This window comes from Acomys russatus, chromosome 9 (assembly GCF_903995435.1).
Source record: "Acomys russatus chromosome 9, mAcoRus1.1, whole genome shotgun sequence".
Classification (NCBI taxonomy): Eukaryota; Metazoa; Chordata; class Mammalia; order Rodentia; family Muridae; genus Acomys; species Acomys russatus.
The window spans coordinates 55,049,941-55,076,192 of record NC_067145.1 but is presented as its reverse complement, the minus strand read 5'-3'; the positions used below and the strand labels follow the sequence as shown (position 1 = coordinate 55,076,192).

Below are 26,252 nucleotides of genomic sequence, written 5' to 3'. Positions count from 1 at the left end.
AGAATTTTCCTTAAACTACATCTAGGCCACATGTGGTGGCACAAGCCTGTAATCCCAGCACTTGGGAGGCATAAGTAGGAGAATCATATTCCACTATTTGACCAGTTCAAGACCAGCCTAGGCTACATTAGACCTCCATGTTTTCTTTCCAGACAGGGTTTCTCTGTGTAGCCCTGGCTGTCCTGGACTTGCTTTGTAGACCAGGCTGGCCTTGAACTCACAGAGATCTACATGCCTCTGCCTCCCTGGATGCTGGGAATACAGATGTGTGCCGTCATGCCTGGCTAGACTTCCATATCCTAAAAGCAAGCAAACAAATAAAATCTGTCCAAAAGTTAGATATGCCTTATGTCCAAACACTTGAAACGCTGAGGCGTGACTGTCAGCAGTTGGAGGCAGTTTGTGCCACACTGTCATCCTTTCTCAAAGAGCCAAGAAGGGTATGAAAGCATAATGAGTTTCCAACAAACTTCTTTGAGACACAGTCCCCTGACTTGGTAGCCACATTGATGTCTTTCACCACCCACAATTCCCTAATTCAGTAGAAATTTATTGTTGAAGTTGATAAGTTTTCAACAGGACTACATGAAATGCAGTATATTTTAAAGTCTCTACCCCTACAACGTCTAGGACTACTTCAGAAGTGATAGGATAAATACCGACTAGAATCATGTTTTATAATTTTTCCAAAAACTAAATAATCTTATTTTTAAAAAATGTTTCTTTTTTAAAGTTCAATGTCAGAATTCTTAAAGATGATTATACAAGTATTTAATATACAAATCATTGAACTTAGTAATATTGCTTATATAAGCATTATTTATTAAAACAAAAACATTCAGGATATATATCCATGTGTACTATGGTATATATGGTATATGTGTACATATGCACACATACTACATAACATGTTCTAACCCTATAATTTTCACATTTATAAAAGTAATTAACATTAGAACAGTAGTCATAAATATGACACCAAATACTTAAGAAAACACCAGTTTTTAAAATTCTTGTTCATTTTTTCATTTCTACCTATGTTTATTTTCCTTTCTAAAAGAAAAATTTTTAATGAAGGAATTGAAGGAAAACTACTGCAAATTATAGACTGCTTCAAGGAAATAAAAATCTTGCCACAATAAACTTTTTTTTTTTTTAAAAAAAAAAAAAAAAAACTCTATAGCTAACACTTCCAAGCCAAAGTATGGCTTACTTTTATTACAAGGTCTCACAATTAGCACATTTGTGTAATTTGCCACTGTTTCATTACAACTGGTTGCCTAACTCCCTGGGAAGCAAACATGGCTTCTGGTGTACATGGCCTGTCCTATTGCTCCCTGGTGTGGAGCGAGTGGGCATTGAGCAAAGGCATTCATTATAAGAAATCATCCTGAGCAAGTTCATAAAACTTTGCTTAAATGTGGTTCTGCTCTCTGCCTCCTCAGTCTTTTCCATTTTTAATTGAACTTTCTTTCATTATGGACCTTAAGTAGCAGAATAATTTTATCAATTTGGGAAGCTAATAATTTTATTTACTTTACACCATTAATAATTTCTCTTTTGAAAAGTGAAGTGTATGAAAGTTGCCCATATTTGACCTAAAAAAATCTAGAAATACTGCAATCCACTTAAATGGATAAGAAGATATGTAAGGATAAGAAGAAAAAAATAAGTGCAAAGATTATCAAGCAAAATTAGATTAAACACTGTTCTTTCATTAGGAGTAACTTTCTTCTATGTCTTCAGCTAGCGGCAAAAAAGATATGCAATTACATCTGTGTGTGTGTGAGTGAGTGCAGGCACACACTCAAGGGTATGTGCATGCATATGGAAGCCAGGAAACAGCCTTTAATAGCCCACTTTTTGTTTTTAAAAAACATCTCTTGCTGCCTTAGAACTGGTCAAGTGGGTTTTTCTGGATGTAAGTGAGCCCTAAGGGTCCTCATCCTTCTGACTCCTCAGCACTGAGATTGCAAGCGTGTACCACCATGCTCAGCTTATGGCTTATTTTACATGGGTGCTGGAGGCCAAACTCTGGTCCTCATCCTGCAAAAGAAATACTTTGCTGACTGGGCTATCTCCTGTGCTCTCATTGCATCTTTTTATTTCTTAACTGTGATATGCCTATGTGGCTTGACAGAGATGCTCATGGTAGACTTACATTGGGATAGACAGCTTGACACTTTGGAAGGAGAACCAGTGCTGGAGATGAAAACGAACCCATAGAAGACTCAGAACACATGCAGGCTATCGTAATGTCAATCATAAAATAGTTTTACACTTGCCCCCACCCCCATCAGAAAGGTAACAATAGGAAGTCTGTTACCAAGTCCATGTAGGTAATACAGTTTCTGATGGAAGAAGGGTGTCTTGTTTGTTTATTTTTTTTTTTGTGGGTTTTTTGTTTGTTTTTGTGGGGTTGTTTGTTTGTTTGCTTGGTTTGGTTTTTGAGAAACAGGGTTTCTCTGTGTCACTGCTCTGGCTATCCTAGAACTCACTCTGTAGAACAGGCTGGCCTCGAACTCACAGAGATCCACCTGCCTCTGTCTCCCAAGTGCTGGGATTAAAGGCATCCGCAGCCACCGTCTGGCCTGAAGAATGGTGTCTTTTCTTTTTGGTGCTCCAAACTAGAAAGAAACATGCTGTGTCTTAAGTATCAGGGTTTTGCTACGGTTGCTAAAGTTTTAAAGGTTTCCACACTGCAGGTTAAGGTTTCAGTATGCATCAAGGTTTGCACTGTGGTCTCCAATTATTTACTCACGTCATAAATATTAAGATAAACATTTTGAATTTGATTATGGACACTTTTTTCCATATTTCATCCTTCTTAGTTTCTGGTGCTTCTATAGACTTGGTCCTGGGAATGCTTTCACAGAAATTATTCTCAACATTACAGGCTCAAAAAGAAAGAAAGAAAGAAAGACAGACAGACAAACAAAAAGTCCAAAGAGAAATAAAAGCTCTTATAATTTTGATATGTCTTCTGTTGTGTTCATAGATACTTCCATGTTTGTGATGTAAGGAAAAAAAAAACAGGAAAGAATGTGTTTTGGAACAGGGGAGAGAGGACAGTGGGGGAATACAAGAGATGACATGAGATAAATAATATTAGTAAAAATATAATTACAATAAATAATGACAGAAAGGTGGAGTAAAAAAAAAAAAAAAAAAGCAAACTGTAAACAAACCCCCAGCTGGGTGTGATCAGCTCCCATGGTTGGAAGTGACATGTGAGTGCCCGAAAAGGAGCTGCAGAACACCTTCCTGGTGCTGATGCTTAGTTGGCAGGACAAGTGAGACCCAAACAGCAGACAGAATGGTCCCAGCATGCTGGCTGCCTTTTTGTGTTTGAACCGTGGCCTCAGTCCCAGCCTTGCAGGTAGTGGAACCCAGCGGGAAGAAGGGGCGGGGCCCAGCGGTGCAGCCTGAACTGAGAGCAAATTTAAATTACTGAGTTTTTTTTCTTCTTTTTTTCTTTTTTCTTTTTCTACTCTCAGCGACAAACTGAAAAGATTCCAGCACGCTAATTTAACCATCCTGCTTCTTCTCTGCCCCCCCCCCTCCCTGTCTCCCCGCATCCAGGAGAACCTGCAAAGGCAACATTGCCGTGAGCGAGTTGGTGCTGCAACGTGCTGGTAAGAAAATGAATTTAATTTTTAATCTTTTTTTTTTTTTTTTTTTTTTTTGGCTTTTTTTTAAAGAGCTGAAGGCTTTGTCTCTCTAATGCTGTCATAAGCGTGGCACCCCTGCTGTGAAGGGTTAGCCTGTACTGAAAAGGTATAATTGCCTGATATATGACCTCCGCGTCATATATCACAAGGAATAACCGCATCCCTCTCCTCGCCGATGATGTTTCTCTCTGCAAACTGACTATGCCATGCCCGGCTGCAACAGGGCTGAGATTGCTACGCTGTGTCGAGGAGCTTGTTTGGTTGTTTGGGGTTGGAGTTTCAGTGTCCTGTGAGAAAGAAGTCTTGACTTCCTCAAAGTTGCTGCCTGACAGGTGGTATTATTATTTATCCCGATGAGACCCGTACCCGTCATAACGTTTTAATGCTTACTTCTTAAACAGGAAGTGCAAGGATTAACTTCTTTTGTTTTGTGGAACTGTGTAATTATCACAGACTTCTGTAGTCCAGATAACGAAAGACTAAAGCAAGTGCTGCGTGGAGTGGCTTTAATCCCCTTTATCTGTAACTAGTCAGGGGTTCATTAGACAGCCGTGGCAGAGAGCCTATATCGTTTGGAGACCTTGAACTTGAGATGCCAACTTGATCTTTTGAAAGGACAATTTTTAATTCAACCCAATTAAACTCAACAAGTATTTCTCTACACTCTGACTGGATCGGCTATGGAGAAAGCTGATACCTGTTACCCTGTGCCGGGGGCGGGGGGGGGGGGGCGCGTTCAAACTACACCTTGTGAATTTCCAGAGAGGAGGTTCTCTCCCTGCCTTTAGAACTGACCTCTTGAACAGTGTTCCCAACTGTATGACTGTTAGCTGTAGATGAAGATTAGAGGTTAGCTCTCCGCAGACCGTAGGACTTCCCTTCTTTGGTGCATATGCATTTCGCTTCTGTTAGTTGGTACCTGTCGCCTATATACATTAGAGTGTAGTTTAATGCTATGAAGAAGAAAAGGATGGAGATATTACCACCATTGTCATTATTACCAACACGATGCTTGTCATTTACAAGTATATTTCTATGTACTAAGTTTTGATCTTATACAGATTTGAGTGTCAGAAATAGGAAGACTCGTGGAAAGCGCTAGACTATCTGCGTCTGGCTTAGATCTGGGTCAAGAAACTTAGAAGTGAGGATTTTACATTTTGCTCTTAAAGTACATTTTTAAAAAAAAAAAATCAAGGGATATAATTTGCCATCCTCCACTGTGCATTTTAAGCTTAGTTTTAAAAAGAAAACGGATAAGATGAAATAGAATGAAAGGCACTCAGAAGCAGTGGTTAGCAACTCCTACCAAAGTCTTGCATAAAGAAAATGTCTCCTATGGATTTCTGAAGGTTGTGAGCCTTTGCGTTTTAGAGAGAATGGAGGAGTGTATACACTGGTCTCTGGAGCTGCTCTGTCTGGCTGTGTCATCTCTACATTTAACAGCTCTGAACCTTGCCGCCCTTGGGTTTTCACCAATGCCCTTAGACCACTTGAAATGTCTAAAAAGACCTCAGAACATTAGAAAATGTCAACTGCTAAAATAATTCCTGCCTCTTTACAACAAGAGAAAATGCTGTGGATTTAATAGTTCATTAAAAAAAAAATCTGTTCTTCACCAGTAGCTGTCTGTTAGCCATGTTTCAGTAATAATTGGAATAAACTGTTGCCCAGTAACAAGTAACTAACTCCGTAGTGACTTTGCATAGGATCAGTGGTTTGAAAGAGCTACACAGAGCCACATGCAAGTCAAACAACAGCATTTTTATTTCTTAATTATGAAAAAAAGAAAATAGATTTCTTTATAATTTTACCCTTCTCTTTAGATTGTCAAATATTGGAAGTCAGGGTCTTCCTTTCACAAATTTCGAAGTGAATGAACAGGTGACAAATAAAGGTCAGTAAGTCCTCCAAAATTGTATTTGAGGAACAAAATAAAAACAGGATAGAATAAGCCCAACCTCTCTAGATTCTCATGCTCACCAGACTTGGAGCTAGCAAGTCCATTCTGTGTGAAAGCTGCCTAGCCCGCTTACTGAACATTGTGTAAAACCAGGGGTTTCACTGCGGAGCTCTGTCACTTACACTAGTAATCAACTCATGCTTCTGTAGATTTCTGTCTCTGAAGTGAGGCTTTTCCCATTAACAAAACATTGAACTACACCAAGGTCACATTCACCCTACCCATTTCCCCACCAGATAGAGAACCAGCAACAGCCCCAAGTTCTGATCACTAAACATAGATGATGTCACCATGTCCTTTTTATTCTTCCCCTGCTGAAGGGCTGTGACATGACAGTATCCAAGTTGAAATTCTTTCACAGTTATTTTGCATTTATCATTAGTTCCTGGGGCATGTGGGACTAGTTTGCACCTTATAATTGTACAGGTGCTGAAGTAGAAAATATCAGATGAAGGGCGTGCACATCATGACTTTTCACACCAGTATCCAGACAAAATCATCAGTGATGCCAGACTGAAAACATAAAGGCAGTATGAAAGCATAAGAATTGTATCTTGCAGATATGATGGGGTATTTGCTGCATTTATTCTTAACGGTTTGCTAAGTATCAACAAAACAAGCATATCCAAATCTGGGGCGGGGTGTGCAAAAAAATGAAAAAGTGGCACCTTGATCATCAAAATAATTCTAATGTAGTGAAAGTGTACCTAGGAAGCTAGTAAAGGTAATTTGATTAATTAGTCTTGATGAACTTAGCGTTGTGTCAGATGATAAAAAAAATTAGTGTTTTCACTTCCCATATTTTCTTGGGTCATTTTTCTACAGCCATGTATTCTCTCTCTCTCTCTCTCTGTCTCTCTCTCTGTCTCTCTCTCTCTCTCTCCCTCCCTCCCTCCCTCTCTCTCTCTTTCTCTCTCTCCCTCCCGCCCCTCCCTCTCTCTCTCTCTCTCACACACACACACACTCACAGGCATACATGTGTGTATGTGTTTAAATTGCTGATACAGATTGTCTTAAAACCTGTGTTTACAGGGTATAAAAGAAAAGAAACAAGAGATACAAGTTAAATATAAAGAAATACGAAACTTCATCTCTATTCCACCCACTGCTTTATTGTTTCATATTCTGTGGCTCTGTCTCCTTGTCTTTTGAAAAGAGGGGAATGGTCTCGTTCAAGTACTATAATTGATGTATTTTATCTGTGATGCAAATGTGTAATTCCAATAAAAAGAAAGAAACAGTTATGGTAGACCTTGTGTGTCAATGGTCCTAAAAAGAATTTTCATTGAGTCAGTTACAGACAATGGTAGCTACATCTGTACTGAGTCAATGCAGGCTGATGCCCATCTCTTGGTTTTAGACTCTTCCCTGCTATCACTGACACTGGCGTATCCCACAGGACCACTAAGAAATAATGCAGCTGAGGTCTGAGTGTAAACTTAGCAGTCCTGTACTCTGCTGGGATGGCCCAGGAAGAGGACAGAGACTTAAAAATTCCATATACTTTACAAATGTACTTGAAATTTTTGATGCGATCTCACTGATACATAGAACTGTGAAAACACTACAACCAAGAGGTGGAAAACATACATTCAAAGTTTTCTGGTATCCCTGTGCCTCCACGCCGAGCTTTGGCTTTCTCTCCATGCTTTATTCTGTCCTGCTTTTTTCACTTAACATAATACCTTTGAGAATTATACATGGTCATTCCCATTGCTGCAAAATAGCATTTCACACTGTAAGTCATGTACAGCTTCATCTAGTCACCTGTCAGTGGATATCTTGATAGTTTCAACACAGAAACTTTTAAGAGTCAAATCATAGAAGCATTCCTGCTGAAGTTTTTATGTGGCTATGGATACCCATTTCCCTCATGGAAATACCTAGAAGTGAAAATACGGGGTTATGTAGTAAGTGTGTATACCTATATGAATAAGAAAACAGCTAGCTGTTTCCCCAGTTATTTGTAGAACTGTATGTTTATACCAGCAGTGTAGGAGAGCACCAGGTGTGGAGGGTCTGCCAACAGGTGTTGTTAAAAGGCACCATTCAAGAGCGTGTGTAGCAGAGTCTCACTGTGCTTTTTATCAGCAGTGCCATGGGAACTACTGGTGCTGTGTCTCTCTCTCTTTTTTTTTTTTAACACATTTTTATTGAAAGATAAAATAATTCATATTACATCTCATTTTCTATCCCATCCCATACATCCTCCCATTCCTCCCTCCCTCCCACTTTCACCCCATTCCACCTTCCCTATGACTGTGACCAAGGGGGACCTCCTCCCCCTGAATATGGTGCTAGGGTATCAAGTCTCTTCTTGGTAGTCCGCTATCCTTCCTCCGAGTGCCATTGTGCCTCCCCAACAAAGGGACATGGCCAAATATGGGGCACCAGAGATCCTGTGAAAGTCAGTCCCTAATCTCCACTTAACTGTGGAGAATGTTCTGTCTTTTGGTTAGATCTGGGTAGGGGTTTGATGATGGTTGCATGTTTTGTCCTTGGAATATACCCAGAAGAGGCTCCAGCACACAACAAGAAAATTTGTTCAACCATGTTCATAGCAACCTTATTCATAATAGCCAGAACATGGAAACAGCCTAAGTGTCCATCAGTAGAAGAATGGATAAAGAAACTGTGGTACATATACACTATGGAATACTACTCAGCTATTAAAAATAAGGAATTCCCTAAATTTGTGGACAAATGGATTGAACTAGAAATGATCATAATGAGTGAGCTAACCCAGAAGCAGAAAGACTCAAATGGTATATACTCACTTATAACTGGACACTAGCCCAAGGGGCAGGTCCCATGAAAATCTGCACCTACCAGGAAAGTGGGATAGAGGTGAGAACATCCTATTGAGACTCTAGGTGAGAAAAATATGGGGGATAGGGAAGTAGGTGGATCCAGAGGGTCCTAGAAACCTACAAGGGGAACATTATGATGGGTGGATCTGAGCCCAGGGGTTTTGCTTGATCAAAGGTGCTGTGTCTCTTTACATGAGTCCATTGAAGGACTGGAAAGTGTCTGCTCAAGTCTTCCATTTATTTTTTAAAAAATCATATTATGTACATTCTCTTAATATTTTGCTGCAGGCATTAGTTCTATATCCTGGATGGAAACTTCTCAGATATCTGCATAGAAAATACTTATTTCCCAGCATATGAGTTTTCCTGTTTCTTTAATGATATATCTAAATGATCATTTTATTTTAATTAATATAGTTTTTCCATTATTCCATTGTTCCATTGTTTCTCTGAGTGCCACCAGGCCTCCCCACCAAGGGGAAACGGTCAAATATGGGGCACTGGAGTTCATGTCAGAGTCAGTGCCCGCTCTCCACACAACTATGGACAATGTCCTGTCCATTGGCTAGATCTGAATAGGGGTTCAATGTTTACTGTATTTATTGTTCTTGGTTGGTGTATTAGTTTGAGCAGACCTCCCTGGGTCCAGATCCACTCATCATGATGTTATTTTTGTAGGTTTCTAGGACTCTCTGGATCCTTCTATTTCCCCATTCTCCCATACTTCTCTCACCTAGAGTCCCAATAGGGAGTCCCCACATCTATCCCAATCTCCTGCTAAGTGAAGATTTTCATGGTACATCTCTGTTGTGCTAGTGTCGAATTATAAGTGAGTATATGCCATGTGAGTGTTTCTGGGTTGGGTTAACTCACTCAGTATTATTATTTCTAGTTCCATCCATTTGCCCACAAATTTCAGGATTTCCTTGTTTTTAATAGCTGAGTAGTAGTCCATAGTGTAACTGTACCACAGTTTCTTTATCCATTCTTCCACTGAGGAACATTTAGGTTGTTTCTAGGTTCTGGCTATTATAAATGAGGATGCTATGAGCATAGCTGAGCATGTGTCCTTGTTTTGTGGTGGAGCATCTTCTGGGTATATTCCAAGGAGTGGAAGAGCTGGGTCTTGAGGAAGCCCTATTCCCAATTTTTCTGAGAAAGTGCCAGATTGATTTCCAAAGTGGCTGTACAAGTTTGCACTCCCACCAGCAATGAAGGAGTGTTCCCCTTTCTCCACATCCTTGCCAGCATTATCATTTCATTTCTAACTAGAGATCTGCAATGTGTTACGAGTCACTATATTGAGGTTCATACTTTTCCCATACGGATGGCTATCAGCTGATGTGTGTCTACCTTTAATTCCATTTTGTGTTAATTGCCCTAGAATCGTGGTAGAAATTTAAAAACAGATAATCCAAATGATCAATATTTGCTCTTCTTTTTAAACACTGTTTTAGCTTTTATAAATTGTTCTCATTTCTCTCTAACTTTCAGAATTAGCTAGTAAATTTCTACCCAGATAAAAAGGCTCTGGGGACTCTTACAGAATCATATAAGATATGTAGTTCAGTTGTAGAGCTGATGCCTGCACTGGCTTAAGCCACCGTCTACAGTTACTTCATTATTCTCTGTCATTTTATCATTCTTTAAATTCTTTCCAGCAATGGATCATGGCTTGAGCATAATTATTTCTCCAATTTGTATCCCTAAATATAAAGTGAGAATAGGCATTGTTTAAGTACAACTGTCTTATTTTATTTTCTGAATATTTTTGTCTGTTGCATTAAAAGTATGGATTTCTGTATAATAACCTCTTAGACTCTGATACTGATAGATTCAATTATTATTTCTAGTGAGAACATTTAAAAAGATATTTCCTAGAACTTTCTAGCTATACCATTATCTGTGGTCTAGAAAACAACCCATCATTTCTGCTATTTATCTTAACTGATTGAAATATCTAGAATTTGCAGTAATTAATAAATAGAAATTATGAAAGTTGAGGATTTTGATTTAGTTTTAGATAAAAGACTAAATATCTTGCCACAGAGTGAGACGGGTCAATGACCTTCATCAGGAAAAAGCCCTCTCGGTTTCCTTATGAGTTAAAGAGTTTTTCCAGTTAAGGATGCTGCCTCTTTGCATGCTGAGGATCTGATTTGCTAATACCCTATAAGGGAGAGAAACTAGCTGGCATCTGTCTTCTGGTGTTTGGTGTAGTGGCAATGAGTCGAAAAATACTCTCATAGCAGAGTTGGAAATATTGCTTTCTCTTCTGTTTCACAAACCATTTTGTGTCAAATTAAAATTCTGTTCTTTCTCTGACTATTTGATGAAATTTGCCCATAAGGTTTCTGGTCCTATAGTTTTCTTTGTGGAAAAACATGATTATAAATCCAGTTTCATCTCCAGGTCTCTTTGGTAATTTATGCTCTTTAGGGAACTTTTATGTTACTTGAGTTATCACAATATGGTCATAGAATGTCCATCATATTGTGTAAGATGTAGCGTTACATCGGTTCTCTCATTAACAGTACATGTTCTAGTTTAATCTCTCTCTCTCTTTAAAAAAAAAAAAAAAAAAAGCTAGTCCACTTCAGCTTCTGTTTCTGCCCTAACAAATTTCTGTGAACTCAGGGCCTTAAATAATATAATCTTATTATTTTATGAAGTTTGAATGTATGTGTTTGTATTTGTGGTATATATATGTATGTAGGTAAGGAAACGTGTATATGCACATGAATGTGAAAGATCTCAATGTCAGATACATTCCTCAATCATTTTCAACCTAGGAGTGGGTTGTGTGTGTGTGTGTGTGTGTGTGTGTGTGTGTGTGTGTGTGTGTGCACGCGCGTGTGTGTTTGCACATGTCTGTAGGTACACATGCACCACATGTGTGGAGATCAGAGATCAGCATAGGGGCTATTTATTAGTCACTGCCTACCTTAGCTTTTGAGACATGGTTATCTACTGAGTCTAGAAGTCACCATTTCAGCTAGCTTGGCTGAGCAGTGAGCTCTGGGGATTCTTTTATCTCTGCTTCCTCAGGAATGAGATCACAGGCACACACAACAATGTCCAGACTTCGACGTGGGTGCTAGAGAATCCAAACTCAGTCTCTCATTGTAATGTGTCCACAACCATCTCCTTGGCCTTGGTTTACAGTTCTGTGGGTCAAAAGTATGACACAAGCATCACCAGTCAAGGTTTCCACAGCTCTGCTTTTCCTTCAAAGACCTCTAGGGAAAGTAATTTCCCTGCAGTTCTAGAGCTCACACCTGCCAGTTGTCTTATGGCAGTCATAAAGGCTTTGCTGTAGCTTTCAACCCATTCCCCAGTCTTCAAAGCCAGCTGTGGCGAGTCACCTTTTTCTCATGTATCAGATCTCTCTTCTGCCATTTTCTATCTCATATCTCATGAGAAAGACCTCCATCTTTCAAGGCCCATGTGTACCCATCAAGATGTCCCATAACAATCTCCCTGTCAAAACATCAGTGAAGATTTTTTTGCCACCTGAAATGACATATTTGAAGGTTTTGAGAGGACTAGAGGACCCATTTTTTTCCTTTTTGTGATTGTAGCTGATGTAATTAGTTTTAGCTCTTTCTTCCCTTCATAGTATGTACCAATAAGGTTATGGATTTGTCCCCAAATTCCACTTATAAAAAAATCTCACAAGTTTACATTTACTTAGCTAAAAATTTTTTCTAATTCCTTTTTGTCTATTTCTTTTCTCCCATTGAATTTAGAGAAGTATATTTTTGTCTCTCCAGATACAGGATGGTTTTCTAAATGTCTTTTTGTTACTGGATTCTGATGTAATTTCACTCTTGGCAGAGATCAGCAAGGTCTTTGATACTTTTCCCAACACATTGCCTATCTTGGAGAAACTCTTAGTCTGTAATGGGAGCATGTGCTTCAGAGATATACTACATAGTATTCAGTGGTTGCCACTTATATTGGTGGTCCCCTTATGTTCTATTTTCTTACTGATTTTTTTGCCCCTATGTCCTTCTCAGGTTCAGAGACTGTAACAGAGTTTTCCATTCATTTCTGCTTATAGACTTGTCTTTTTCACTCCTGGATTATCTCAATTTTTATCTCATGTATTCTTATGTGTATGTTCGTTATGTTTTCACATATATGCACATATGTGTAGAAGAACTCATGCATGTGTGTATGTGCATGTGCAGGCCAGAGGACAACCACAGGTTGTTTCACTTGTGCATCATCCACCCTGGTTTTTAGACAAGACCTCTTACTAGCCTAGAACTTACCAAGCAGGCTGCGCTGGCAGACAGAGCTCTACCCACCTCCATTGCTGCAACACTGGGATTCCAATGCATGTCATCATGCTCGGCCTTGCTTGATGCTGGGGATATAGCTCAGATCTGCATGCTTATTTTGTATAGGCCTGTTTTGATGTTTTGAAGATATATTACTGAGCATCTGTAAACTTATTATCTGTTGCTATCATGTTAACTTTCATTCATTATGAAGCCTTCCTCTTTTTTCTAGTAGAATACCATTTTGCTTAGATCTTATTCTTTTATTTTGTTATAATTTATTCTCATTACATCCCAATTGTAGCCCCCTCATTCTTATCTTTCTGTTCCCACTCTCCCTTCCTCTTCTACCCTATTCACCTCCCCTAGACCTCTGGCAGGTGGGTCCTCCTCCCCCACTACCTAACCAATATTGTTTGTTTTTCTACTTTTGTATTTGCATTGATTTTCTGTGATTACTTTAGAATTAAAATATACATTTAAACCTACCATAATCTATTCATCAGTATATTTCTATTGATCACCAGTCTTTTAAATTATTCAATATGTACATATGTATACATATATGTATATATATATAAAACATTCATATACATTATAAGCTCATCAATAAGTTATTTACTATTTACTTTCAGTTCTGTTATTTTTTTCAGAATTTAAGAGAAACATATGTTATTGTAACCTGAACTCACATTATTTTTCATACTTGGAATATAACTCTACTAGTAACAAATTTATGCTCTGTTTACCTGAAAACATTTTAACTTCATTTGGGATTGTAAGGATGGCTTCACTAAATGCAGATTTCATCATTGGCCTTCCTTCCATCATTGGCTTTTACATACAATGTCAAATGAATTCTGTTAATTCTTAGCAGTCAAGAGTCAATCCAAGCACCTCCCTGCAAATTCTTGTGGGTGGCTTCTCTGAGTTTAAGATCTTAAGTTTGTATTTCAGGAGTTAAAACTACAGTGTGTTTAGGAATGACTTTCTTTGTTTCAACACCACATAAAGCTGACTAATGTCTCTGGATATGAATTTAATGTCTGGAGACACCAATCTGGGGAGAAATGATGCCACTTTGTAGACTGTTTTCATCATTTTTATCTTTCCTTTACTGCATATCTTAAGACTTGACTACTCTCCCGTAAGTTCCTAAGGTTCCCGTTTATTTCCACCCTGTTTCTACTATCTTCCAAACCAGGTAATCTATGTAGACAGATCTTTCAGGCTATTGACTCTTTATCATTTCCAAACTGTTCGTTTGCCCTAATGAAGAGTTGGTTTATTGAAGGTTTCAGTTAGGGTGCTTTCCCTTATTTGTTTAGATCTCCTAAGTCTTCAGTTAGGAGAGCATACATCCTTTAGTTATGTGAGCACGAGCCTTGCAGCTGGGATAAAAGCCTTGTCAGCTTACCCTAGCCCCTGGAACCACTGGAGGTCAGTTTCTACATCCTGGCTCCTCTCCGTGTGTTAAACTTTTATGTTTATGCTCATATCTGTTTAGTTTGTGTTATAAACTTATTATTATATATTATATGCATAATATATATTATCTACTCCTGTGGCAATGGACCCTGTGCTGTTCTAAGAGTCCTTGCATTTTTATCCCACTCTTTATTTTGCGTGAACATGACTACGCAATTTATTTTCCATGTGATGCACAGTCACTGATGTTTCTGCTCGCTTACCAACTTCTCAGCGTGGCTTCCCTTTCCTTAGCTTTGTGTGCTCTTGGTTTCTTATATCATTTTTCTAAGTCAGATCCTTTGGTTATATCCCCTGGATCTTGCTTTTGACACTTTCAAGCCACACAGCTAATTCCCTGCTGCTATGCATTGCACAATTAGAAAGTGTTTTTAGCTTAAAGGGAATAAAGATTACATGTCTTGTGTCCTGAATCTTCTCAGGAATATGTTCGTCTCTGGTCTCTTTCTTCCTTGTTGATGAACTCTAAAATCTCTACACCAAACATATATAGCTCCTCCATCCTCTGAGCTCTGTGGCTTTGCGTTGCATTCCTCTGCAGTTATCCTGATCTTTAAAGTTTTACCTTCCCACGTGGCAGGCTCATGTCTAATTTAAGTAAATATTTACTGATGAGGATTGGTTTTTTTCACTGCCACAGTCATAAGTATTGGGAAAAAGCATTAGTGTATGAACTCACACTTTTTACCCCATGTAATTATCTTTCTTAAGGAACTTCAGAATATTTTGTCTACACTTAGACATATCCCACTCCTCCTAAACTACTATGACCTTTTTGTATATTATCCAGTCTTTATCTTTGCAGAAGGTTTATACAGTTTGTGACTCCATTGACCTAACTGTAGACTACTCTTGTAGATATATTGATATGCAACTGATATCAATGTGTCACGTCAATGGTTTAAACGTATGTTACTTCAAGCCAAATTTTTATATCTTTTTTCAAGTACATCAATCTCAAAGTTGCCCTCTAGTTATTCCTAATTATTAAGTGGATGATATATTCCCATCACACAGATGCATTTTTACATCTAGAAGTGTTGAAATGCTATGATGACAACTATTACTTTGTGCAATTAATAAATAATATATACAAATAGAAAACAATTGAGAGCATTGAATTTTACAAAAGGATCTTTGGGTGACCTGTCTTTCCTGAGAATGCTTACTCTATGAGGATTTGGAATTGCATTCCCTCAAACTGTCAGTCAAAAAGGTTATTGATCCACTGTCAGGTATTGTTAACCGTGGTGAGTAAATCAACTAATAGGATGAGCTTTGTTCTGCTATGGAACAAACTGATGAGTGTCTAGCTTAGTCATCTAATGATTCCAACCACTGCATTGATGACTGACTGGGGTCACCGTTGGTGGTCATAAGTATATTGATATCCTATATAAGATAGGTGCTTATATCAGTTGCTCATTTCTACCCTTCAAACAGTGGCTTATTAAAAAACATAAATGTCATTGATGGAAATTTTCAATTATCAAATAAATACTTATTTACAATAGCAACTAACAAGTACATGTGTAAGAATCTTCATGGGCATAAGGAAGAAAGAAATGCACTTTGTGTTCATGAAAATGGATTGTAGAGAAGAAATCCTGTACTTACAGCTTTGGACCTTATAATGGATTAAAGTGTGAACTCAACCCCTAGGAAAAGAAAATGTTGGTGGATTATCTTCACTATCTTACAATGTGAATGAATTTGGAAAAGAGCCATTGCAGAAGGAATCAGTTAAGATTATATTGAAGTAAGATTGTCCCTTAATCCAATCTGCTATTCTGTAGATAGCCACATCAAGACAGAACACAGAAGGATTTGACTTGGGTGCCCTAAGATATTGAGGCAGAGGCCACACTTGTGTCTGCACACTAAGAAAAGCCCAGTAAATCATCAGGAACAAGAAAGACATTCCCTACAGGTTTCAGAGGGAGAAGTACAATTTTATATTGAACTTCTAACCTCTAAAATTGTGATACATTAGATTTCTGTTGTTTTAAGTCACCTAGTTTGTGATAATATTTTATAACAGGCTGTATATTGGAATCATGGCCAAATAGACATATAGCAAGGTTTAGAGGGAAAAAAAAACTTCCAATGATTTATTTTGCAGCTTATGAGGAGAAAAAATTGAAACCTTGGTGAGGAATGGTCTATACCATAATATGTTGCAGGGATGTTTGGCTACCTTTTAGTTTTGTTGTTTTGCATCATTGTTGTGGTTTTAGTTGATCATATTTGCGAAACAAACTAAGAGGAATAATCGTTAACTTATTGAAAGAAAAACCGAGACTATATTTCACATAATAAGCTCTTAGAAATGCTGGCTAAGAGAGGAAATGGTTGACTCCTTTCTTTTTTTTAAATTTATTTTCAAGGGTTTCTCTGTGTAGCCTTAGCTATCCTGGACTAGCTTTGCAGCCAGACTGGCCTCAGACTCACAGAAATCCACCAATCTTTGTCTCCCAAGTGCTTGGATTAAAGGCATGCACCACCATGCCTGGACTGTCTTCATTTTTAATTTGTCCTCTACAGTAAATCACAGCCTTTAAATATCAAATATTTGACCTAAAATACTAGCTAATGGGGGACTAGAGAGATGCATTAGTGGTTAAGAGCATTGGCTGCTCTTGTAGCAAACCTGGGTTTAATTCCCAAAACCTACAGGCCAGCTCACAACTGTCTGTAACTGCAATCCCAGAGGTCAGATACCTTCTGACCTTTGTGGCCAATGCTTTCATGCGGCATGTAGGACATACATACATTCAGATGCAATACCCATACCCATACACATAAAAAGAAATAAAAAAATAAAATATAAAACATTAACTCTATTTTTAATTTTATCTATTTACTCACTTTGCATCCTGGGCATAGCTCTTTGCTTCCTCGCCTCTCAGACCCACCCCCTTCCATGCTCTTCCCCCATGCTCATGCCCTATTTCTCAGAAAAGGGGAGCCCCATTACCCATCCACCTACCTCATCAATTGCACCAGGACTGAGTGTGTCCTCTTCTCCTGTGGCCTAGAAAGTTAGTCCTTTCATGGGGAAGTGATTTAAAAAAAAAGCAGACAACAGAGTCCATTTCAGAGACAGCCCCCCCCAACACTCCTCTTATTAGAGAACCCCTGCTGGCTGGAGCCTTTCAGAAAACAACTGTGCTAGGCTCCTATCTGCAAGCATAGCGTAGTATTGATAATAGTGTCAGGGGTTGGCTCTTTTCCATGGGGTGGGTCTTGAGTTTGGCCAGGCATTGGTTGGACATTCCCTCTATTTCTGTTCTATCTGCTCTATCTTTATCCCTGCAAGTCTTGTAGGCAGGGTAAATATTGGGTCTAAGTTTTGTCTTCCCCCTCCACTAGGGTTCTCTTAACAATTATCTTAGCATCTGAAAGAGAAAGCTTTTGAATTAGGTAAACCAGGTATTGTATCTTAAAAGGAGATTTCTTAGTTCCAATTCTCATTTTAGTAGCTGTGCTATGTTCTATAAGGTGACCAAGGAAGGTCTCCCTGGGAAAGGAACAATTAGGTTATAGCATGATCTAGGATAAAAGCCATGAGATAATCTGAGAAATAGTACCCATGGATAAAAGCAATCATTATGTAAATAGCAGAAGCTTACAGAGTAACAAATTTACCATGGTCACAGTATACCAATGAGTAGAATGGTAAAAAAGAAAGAAACATCATACCATATGGGCATGAGAACACATAGACAACATTTTCTGTAATCAGTCAGAGAATAAGCATTTCAAGGTTTCCAGGCCTTCACGTCTGTGGAAGCACAGTTTTGTGCCACAGTGTGTGTGTGTGTGTGTGTGTGTGTGTGTGTGTGTGTGTGTGTGTGCTTTCTGTAAGCTGGGATTATCAGTTTATTAAAGGACAGGCTTGGGATGCATCACATTTTGTAGGCTCCAGGCCATGATCAAGGATACCTACAGCTTCTAAGTCTCTGATAGGTCCAACAGGATGACAATGGCAGAAAATGCATGGGGGATAAGAACCCATTGACCTAATGGCCATGAAATGAAAAAGAGAAAAATAAATCCTGAGGTCACACTCTCAGTGTCAAGATCTTGTGTTCAGTGATCCAAAGACTTCCAATCGCGCCCCACTTTGTGAAGGTTCTAATACCTCTGAAGAACACAAAGCTGAAGGTCAAGGCTCTGATACATGAGTCCTTGCAGGACAGTGCAGACTAAAGCTGTAGCAGTATATAAATGACTCAACACAACGTTACGTATGAACATTAAACATCAGATTGTGTTTAATATTTAATAGCAACCATTTAAAGAGACATAAAGAAAAAAATAGCTTCTCAGCCACTACTGAAAAAAATTGTAGGACATGGTGGTCCCTGCAGATGAAGTTCTCTGAGAGAAAGTTGGATGATGAAGATGAACATGGCTTGTTTGTAGGAACAGGCTATAGAGGGAACATGAATAGCTAAAGGATAACAGCTGGGTTAATCATAGTAAACATGGGGGGAGGGCTAAGATATCAGCTACAGAGGTGAAGAGAAGAGGCAGCCTTAGGGCAGCCCTGAAAAGTTGACCTAAGACCATCTTCTAGTATATTGTGAATGGTGTGGCCAACCTGAAGATCAAGAGGATGGCAATCAGTTTAGGAAGGCAAGAGTCCAAGTACAGATGTTCAAATTCCAAGAAGCAACTGAAGGTTTGCCTTAATAGGAAGAGAGCTTACATATTTTTTTAGCTTTTTTTATTAATTTATTCTTGTTACATCTCAGTGGTTATCCCATCCCTTGTATCCTCCCATTCTTCCCTCCCTCCCATTTTCCCATTATTCCCCTCCCCTATGACTGTTCCTGAGGGGGATTACCTCCCCCTGTATATGCTCATAGAGTATCAAGTCTCTTCTTGGTAACCTGCTGTCCTTCCTCTGAGTGCCACCTACATAGTTCATATTCCAAAGGGAAGAACCAGGGGACAGTTACAATCAGATCAAAGCAAAATCCAAGTCTAACAGTGTTGGTAAGAGAGCTTACATATTTTAAACTACTCTTTGTCACATTTCTGGTGAACCATTTTTGTGAGCATATACAAACACTTCCCTACGTTTCCCTATGGCTCTGATTTTCTCTGTAATACTGATGTTTGTAGGGGAGGTAACAGATACACACTCTGAAACGGAAGCAGGTAGGGACATATAGAAATCATAGAAATTTCTCAGGAGGATCCCATATATTTCTAAAAGTTGAGAGTCCTATAAACTCTGACCTCAGGAACTTTTCACCAGGACCCTTTGTACAAAGCTAGCCTCTTCTGTTCTTACTCCTCTGAGTTGGATCTACAAAACAGGCAACAGTATTGTGTTAGCAATGTCTCCATTGGAGGACTTGGTCAGGAAGTTATGCTTGCCCCCTGGGCAGGGAGGCAGCCAGTAACATAATTGTGTCTTTGTACTTCAAGATCCACTTCTCAGGGTAGCATCCTTGTCTACAGAGAAAGAAAAATGTAATTATATAATTTGAGGACCTCTTTCTGAGCAACAGATGTTGAACAAATCTATGTATTGGTAGAAGGACAAAGAACACATTGTGTAGTAATTAAAACATTTTGGTCCTAAACTCATATGCTCAATGTATGCTGTATTCATAGGTAATTTGAGGCTAACAAAAAGTGCCCCTGGTTGCTTCACACTTTGTTCAGACCTTCTCTGTAATTTTTATGCATAAAAGGCTTAACTTTTAAATAATGGACCCTTAAACTCCCAATTTTAGGCAATTAAGAGGATGGAATGCATTTTTCTTTGAGTAGTCCGACATTTTCTTCCTTTTATTCTTTTGTATATTCCACTTTGAAGCTGTTTAGCTCTTTCTTTTGTAATGGTTGTTGACGATTGCTTTTTATTTAGTATACCATCTCTTCTGAGTCACTTTGGCACCTGGCTCTGCTAATGTTAACTGTGGATTGCAGCTCGCCACTACTAAGACTGCAGGGGGTTCATTCTCTTAAAAATACATTCCAAGGAAGACAGTTAGCACAGATTAGTAAAGAGTGCCTGACAACCTGGGGCTTTTGCAAACATAAAGACAATCTGTGGGAAAAACCACAGATTCTCAATCTGTTTCTGTGTCTTGCTACTTGTATGTACAAAGGAAGATTGTTGGATGTCCTATGGCTTCACATCATCTACCTTCTTCACCCCAAATGCAAGCAGTCCCATGATGGGAATGACTCAACTTTATAAAGTTACCACCAAAACCACGTTAAGTAAGATTGATGTAGAATCATGGGGGCTCGTCAAATGTAAAGGCTGCCTCTTACTATTAAGCCGAGAGCTTGATATTATGTTGATACATGGCTAGGTTTAGTGTCAACTAGAACAGATTTAAGATTCTTTAGAAGACTCACCTCTGGGCATCTCTGGGAAAATGTTTCCAGGGAAGATGTACAGAGGGGGCTGACCTTCTTCATCCTAAGAACTTGAGTCTCAGATAAAGAAAAGAGAAAAAAAAAAAAAAAAAAAAAACTGAGAAAGCCAGGAGAATACCAGCATTTCCCTTTGTCTGTTTCCCAGCTGTGCATGTGATGTGGTGAGCTGTTGTGTATGTTAAGCCCTACCCCATGGCAGAGGGCTGGCACATGGTGACTCCCAATCATCTATAATGTGATCTGATGTCAGCCAGCAATGCCCTGCAGCAGGACCTTACAGTACGCTCCTAGCTCATAAAGCTATGTGCTGTCATGTTATCTCCACCATGGGGTCTGGATCCTCTCAAACACAAGCCAAAATAAATTCTTCCTTCCTTCAGATGCTTTTTGCCTGATATTTGGTGACAGCAACTGGAAAAGTAACTAATATAGGTACCAGGAAGGAGGGCATTGAGGTAATGCCATCTAACCTGGCCTCTAGGATCAGGTCAAAGAATTATTGGCTCAAGTAAGTTCCCTCCTACCCTGTAGGATCTGGCCATTGATTGACCATAGCCATTGATTGACCATAGACACCAGGCTTGGCAGCAAGTGCCTTTACATGCTGTACCAACTTGCTAGTCTGTTTTATGTTAAACATTATACATTAGGCATCACATGATGAGTCTGAGAGCAGTGACCTATCAGTGTCTTTATGCTGTTCCTCTGTGGAAAGTTGAAACTACCTTTCCCCATGAGATGGAGAAAATGTATACCTTTACTGTATTATGATATAAGGCTGTTTAAGGTATTGGGGAATTGAAAAGTATAACATTTTCCACCTTCATCCTGGCCCTACCCCTGGCTTAGAATCTTGGGATATGCCTACTGAAGCACAGTGAATGAGCTTGGAAGCATTGTATCTCTCTGGTTCTGCCACATCTTTATCCTAGCTAAGTACGTAGGGAATGAGTGAACTGATGAACACTCTGACATCTGTAACTGTTCAGATCATCACTCTTCAAAACCACATCAGTCCCAGCTCTGGGCACCATATTTTGTATTCAGAGCACGTTGGAGACCTCACACTTCTGCTTAGTAGGACTAATAGTTCACAGACTGCTTTTCATATGACCCTTAAGCTAAGCACATGTTCACCTTTTTGACAGGAAAGAAAAGGAGGAAAGGAGAATAGGGGATAGCAATGGAAGCCAGAAGATGAAAGATATAATGCAAAGAAAAAAAGTACAAAATATAATCCCAAGACCAACTATGACTGGCTCTTTATAAAAAGTTCAATCAATCTCTGAATCTTAGGTATTATTTCACTAAAAATAACAGTACAACTTGACAAAGAGATTGCTTATGTACTATGGAAACCTATAAGTGTCTTTAGACCATCTGGAATACAATTTAATTCTACAGATAAGAGATTGACACTGAGGTTGGTAGAGTTCCCCATCATAACCCCTTACTGAGTCATCACCCAGTCATCAAAATGTCATCAAATTTCTGGTTCCTTATAGCAGTTTTCTTATGTATCTTTTCTTTTGTATGTATTTATTTATTTAGATTAATCTCTTTTTATTATGTTCTGTTATTTAAAACTATTTTTACATTTTTGTTTCTTTTGTTTGTTCTCTGTGCAGCCTTGACTGTCCTGCACTGTGCTTTGAGGCTGGCCTCAAACTCACAGAGATCTGTCAGCCTCTGCCTCTCTGAATGCTGGGATTACAGCTGTGGACCACCATGCCCTGCTTAATTTTTAATACATTTTGATCATATTCTTCTCCTCCCTCATGCCCTTTCAGATACTCTCCCTCCCCCCTCAACTTTAAGGACTTTCTTTTTAAAAATCAGTACAACAGTAAACATGTGCCAAACCAAAAAAACAAAACAAAATGATACCCCAAACAGAATGAATAAATAGAGAAGAGATAACGAGAGAGAGAGAGAGAGAGAGAGAGAGAGAGAGAGAGAGAGAGAAAGGATTTTATGCCATTTGATTAATGCCTACTGAGATTTAAACATTTCCCAGAAAATAAATACCAACAGACTGTAACCAAATAAAGTCACACACAAAAACTGTGGAGTCCATTATGTGTTAGTCATAATCCTGAACATGTAGGCTGCCCTAGAGTGGTTGATAACCCCGGGTCACTTGATTGGTGACAACTGATTTTCTGTCTCCTAGCAGATATGATAGCTTCATTGTTAACCTTTACCCTAGTGGTAGGTGTCCATTCTTTTCTTTTCTTTTTTCTTTTTTTAAATAAAACAAAACAAAACCAAGGTTAGACAAAACAAATCAACAGATAGAAAAGAACCCTAAAGAAGGCACAAGAATGAGACTTACTCATTCAGACACTCAGGAATCCCATACAGACACTAAAGTTAAAGTGGAAGCTATAATATAAGCACAGAGGAACTACCGCAGACTTGCACAGCTGCTATGCATCCTGCTTCAGTCTCTGTGAGTTATATGAATTTTGTACATTCTAATTTTGATGACCTGATGACCTTATTTTCTTGGTTTGCTTCATCTCTTCTGCCTCTTAGCTCTTTCTGCCTCCTGTTCTACAGGGTTCCCCAACCTGAAGACAGGGAATTGATAGGGAAATCCCAGTTAGTGCTGAGTGTTCCAAAGGTGTCTGTCTGTCTGTCTGTCTCTCTCTCTCTCTTTCTCTCTCTCTCTCTCTCTCTCTCTCTCTCTCTCTCTCTCTCTCTCTCTCTCTCTCTCTCTCTCTCTCCCTCTCTCTCTCCCTACTCCCACCCCCTATATAAAAGCTTTTCTGATGGTAGCTGAACAAGGCATTGGCTCATGAGTATAGCAGAATCATTTTATCACCTGTGTTTTTTCTCTTTTTTTAGACCAGTATTTGGTTTCACCCTAGATCCTTGGGCTATCTAGTCTCAGGTTCTTGGTTACCTTATGTTGAATCAGTTATTGCTTGGCGATTCCTGTAAGCTTTGTGTTACCCTTGGCCTAGCATATCTTTCAGGTAGTTCATTACAGTAGATAAAGAAGTTGTGGCTGGCTTAGTATTTTGGGGTTTTGTTGCCTGTTTGTTTGTTTTGATAGCATGCAGAGCACCTTCTTGAACCCAAGATGCTGAAACATAGAAGTGAAGGCTATATTGTGTAGGTATTGTCTTCAACTTCAAAGGAAATGATGGCCATTGTGTTAGAAAAACAGAGAGAGAGAGAGAGAGAGAGAGAGAGAGAGAGAGAGAGAGAGAGAGAGAGACAGACAGACAGACAGACAGACAGACAGACAGACAGACACCTTTGGAACACTCAGCAATACAGCCACTCCTAAAGGCCCTGATGACCACAGGAAAACAGGTAACACCAAAGCCACCCTGGAAGCATGTCATCAAAAACACATCACCACCAGCAGGCAGGATTCAGGTCCCCTAAGACACATGTGCCCCCTCTGCACATGTGTACACACTTCCCACACATTGACCTATAAAGGAAATCCCTCGCATCCCTTGCCCCTTTCTTCCCTTCTTTCCTTGTATGTCTCCAGAGACTGTCTCTGCATTCCATTCCCTTAATAAACTCCTGACGCGCATCTGCCACATAGCATGATTTCTATTCACTGTACAGTGTTGATGCATACATCCTAATGTATTGGCTGGTCTGCCTTTTGTCTGATAATAGAATATGGTTGCTTCTATGATCATGCAGGCCAGGCCATGGATGAGAAACACTGTAGGTACCAATGCTCTGGGGTTTTCAGTTACAAGTTTCCACTCACTAAAAGCTGGTGTATGGCCAATGATACATTGCTTTTATTTACTGATACTTACAACCCATTGTACTTTCCAAATATATTTATTCATTTCTTTTATTTGTATTTTGCCTGCACACACACACACACACACACACACACACACACACACACACTCCATGTGTGCCTGGTGCCAGAGATGGTCAGAAAAGACATTGGATCCCCTGGAACTGGAATTACAAATGATTGTAAAATCACACCATGTAGGGTCCCCTACAAGAGCAACAACTCATAAACACTGAGCCATGTCCACAGTCTCCACCCTGTACTTCTCATCATTGTCTTTGTTTGGGCTTCATTGCTGAGAAGAGACACCGTGGCCAAGGAAACTCTTATAAAGGACAACATTTGACTGGGGCTGGCTTACAGGCTCAGAGCTTTAGTTCATTATCATCATGGCTGGAAATATGGCAGTATGCAGGCACACATGGTGCTGGAGGAGCCAAGAATTCTACATCTCAATACAAAGGCAGCCAGGAGGAGATGCTCATTCCACACTGGGTGGAATGTGAACATAGGAAACCTCAGCCCCACCCCACCCCCACACACAGTGGTACACTTCCTTTAACAAGGCCAGACCTTCTGGTAGTGCTGCTCCCTTGGGACAAGCATTCAAACTCAAGTCTACGGGGGCCAACCCTCTTCAAACCAGTATGTATAATCATAAACCATGCCGGTCATTTCTCCCCATTTGCTTTTTGCCTACCAAGATGTAAACGTTCACCAGCCAATTTGTAGTTCAGAAGGGAGAGACATAATACCCACATGTCTCTTTCTAGGGGCATGGCTTCTAGACCTAACTTTAGGTTGAACAACAACAAGAAATCAATTATAAGAGATAAGATCCTTTCTAAATTTGCCAAAATGTAAAATCATGCCCTTACGCTTATCACAGGAAAGAAGTATCTTATTTTTTTAAAAAACCTCATGAATACAGTGCAGAAAAATAAAAAAATTAATCAGAATTACAGAGATGAAACCCATTCAGAGACAGTAGCCATGACTCATTGGTAATGCCTGGACATGGTTGAAGAGAATTCTCTTTGACCCTAGACACTTTTGGAAGCCAATATACATCAACAGTTCTGGCTGGACAGCTTCACTTTTGACAGCACTCCCAGTGAACTGTAAATGAGGCGGTAAGTGTTTTTTCTGGCTAGGGAGTATGAGAAGGGTAAAAGAACACGAAGGCTTTGGTTCTGTTTGATGATGCCTAATTAAATTAGAAAGATTCCTTAGTCATTTTTAATTGTTTAACTGAAGTGTGTGTGTGTGTGTGTGTGCAGGTCACACACTTTTGGCAGGCCTATCTGTCCTGTCCTTACCGGAAGGATACAACACAGGTCATCAGGCCTGTGTGTAAGTTTCTGCCGGCTGGGCCATCTTCGTATCCCTGGACCCTATAGCCTTTTTGTAATCCACTCACATTCTCGTCCCCACCTTCACCCTTGATCATCAGAGCATCCCAATCTCAGATACAGAAAGTTCACCCAGCACTTTCCCATGCTGGTGCTGATTCTCCCAAAAATGTGTAACTGCGTCAGCAGACCCGCAAAGGAAAGACAAACAATAGCAGTTCCTTGTTTTGAAATCTTCAGCTCTTGTGTTATGGCTCTTCTCTCTTGATTGCAAATAGTTGGCTCCGTGTTATGTATTCTGAGGGAAATCACTCAAATGTTAGGGTTCCTTCTCCTTCTGTAACTTCAAGTGATTATTCTCTAACAGAGACATAGGCACATAGGTACATGAAATGATCCAGATTTAGGTCTTGTTGGTTTTGTGGAGGGTCATACTTAGGCAAGCATTATTTCTAGCAACAAATGATTCTTAATCACCTAAGGCATGTTTGAG

The 26,252-nt window shown here is 39.4% G+C and overlaps 1 protein-coding gene across 1 annotated transcript in view; it reads left to right on the top strand.

The window, feature by feature from the left end:
• The first annotated feature begins 3,494 nt into the window (after window positions 1-3,494).
• Window positions 3,495-26,252, top strand: part of Celf2 (CUGBP Elav-like family member 2) — an 833,341-nt gene continuing 810,583 nt past the window's right edge. Inside the window, exon 1 of the mRNA XM_051151384.1 lies at window positions 3,495-3,635. The gene's annotated coding sequence lies outside the window, so the exon portion shown is untranslated. The remainder of the gene's footprint in view (window positions 3,636-26,252) is intronic.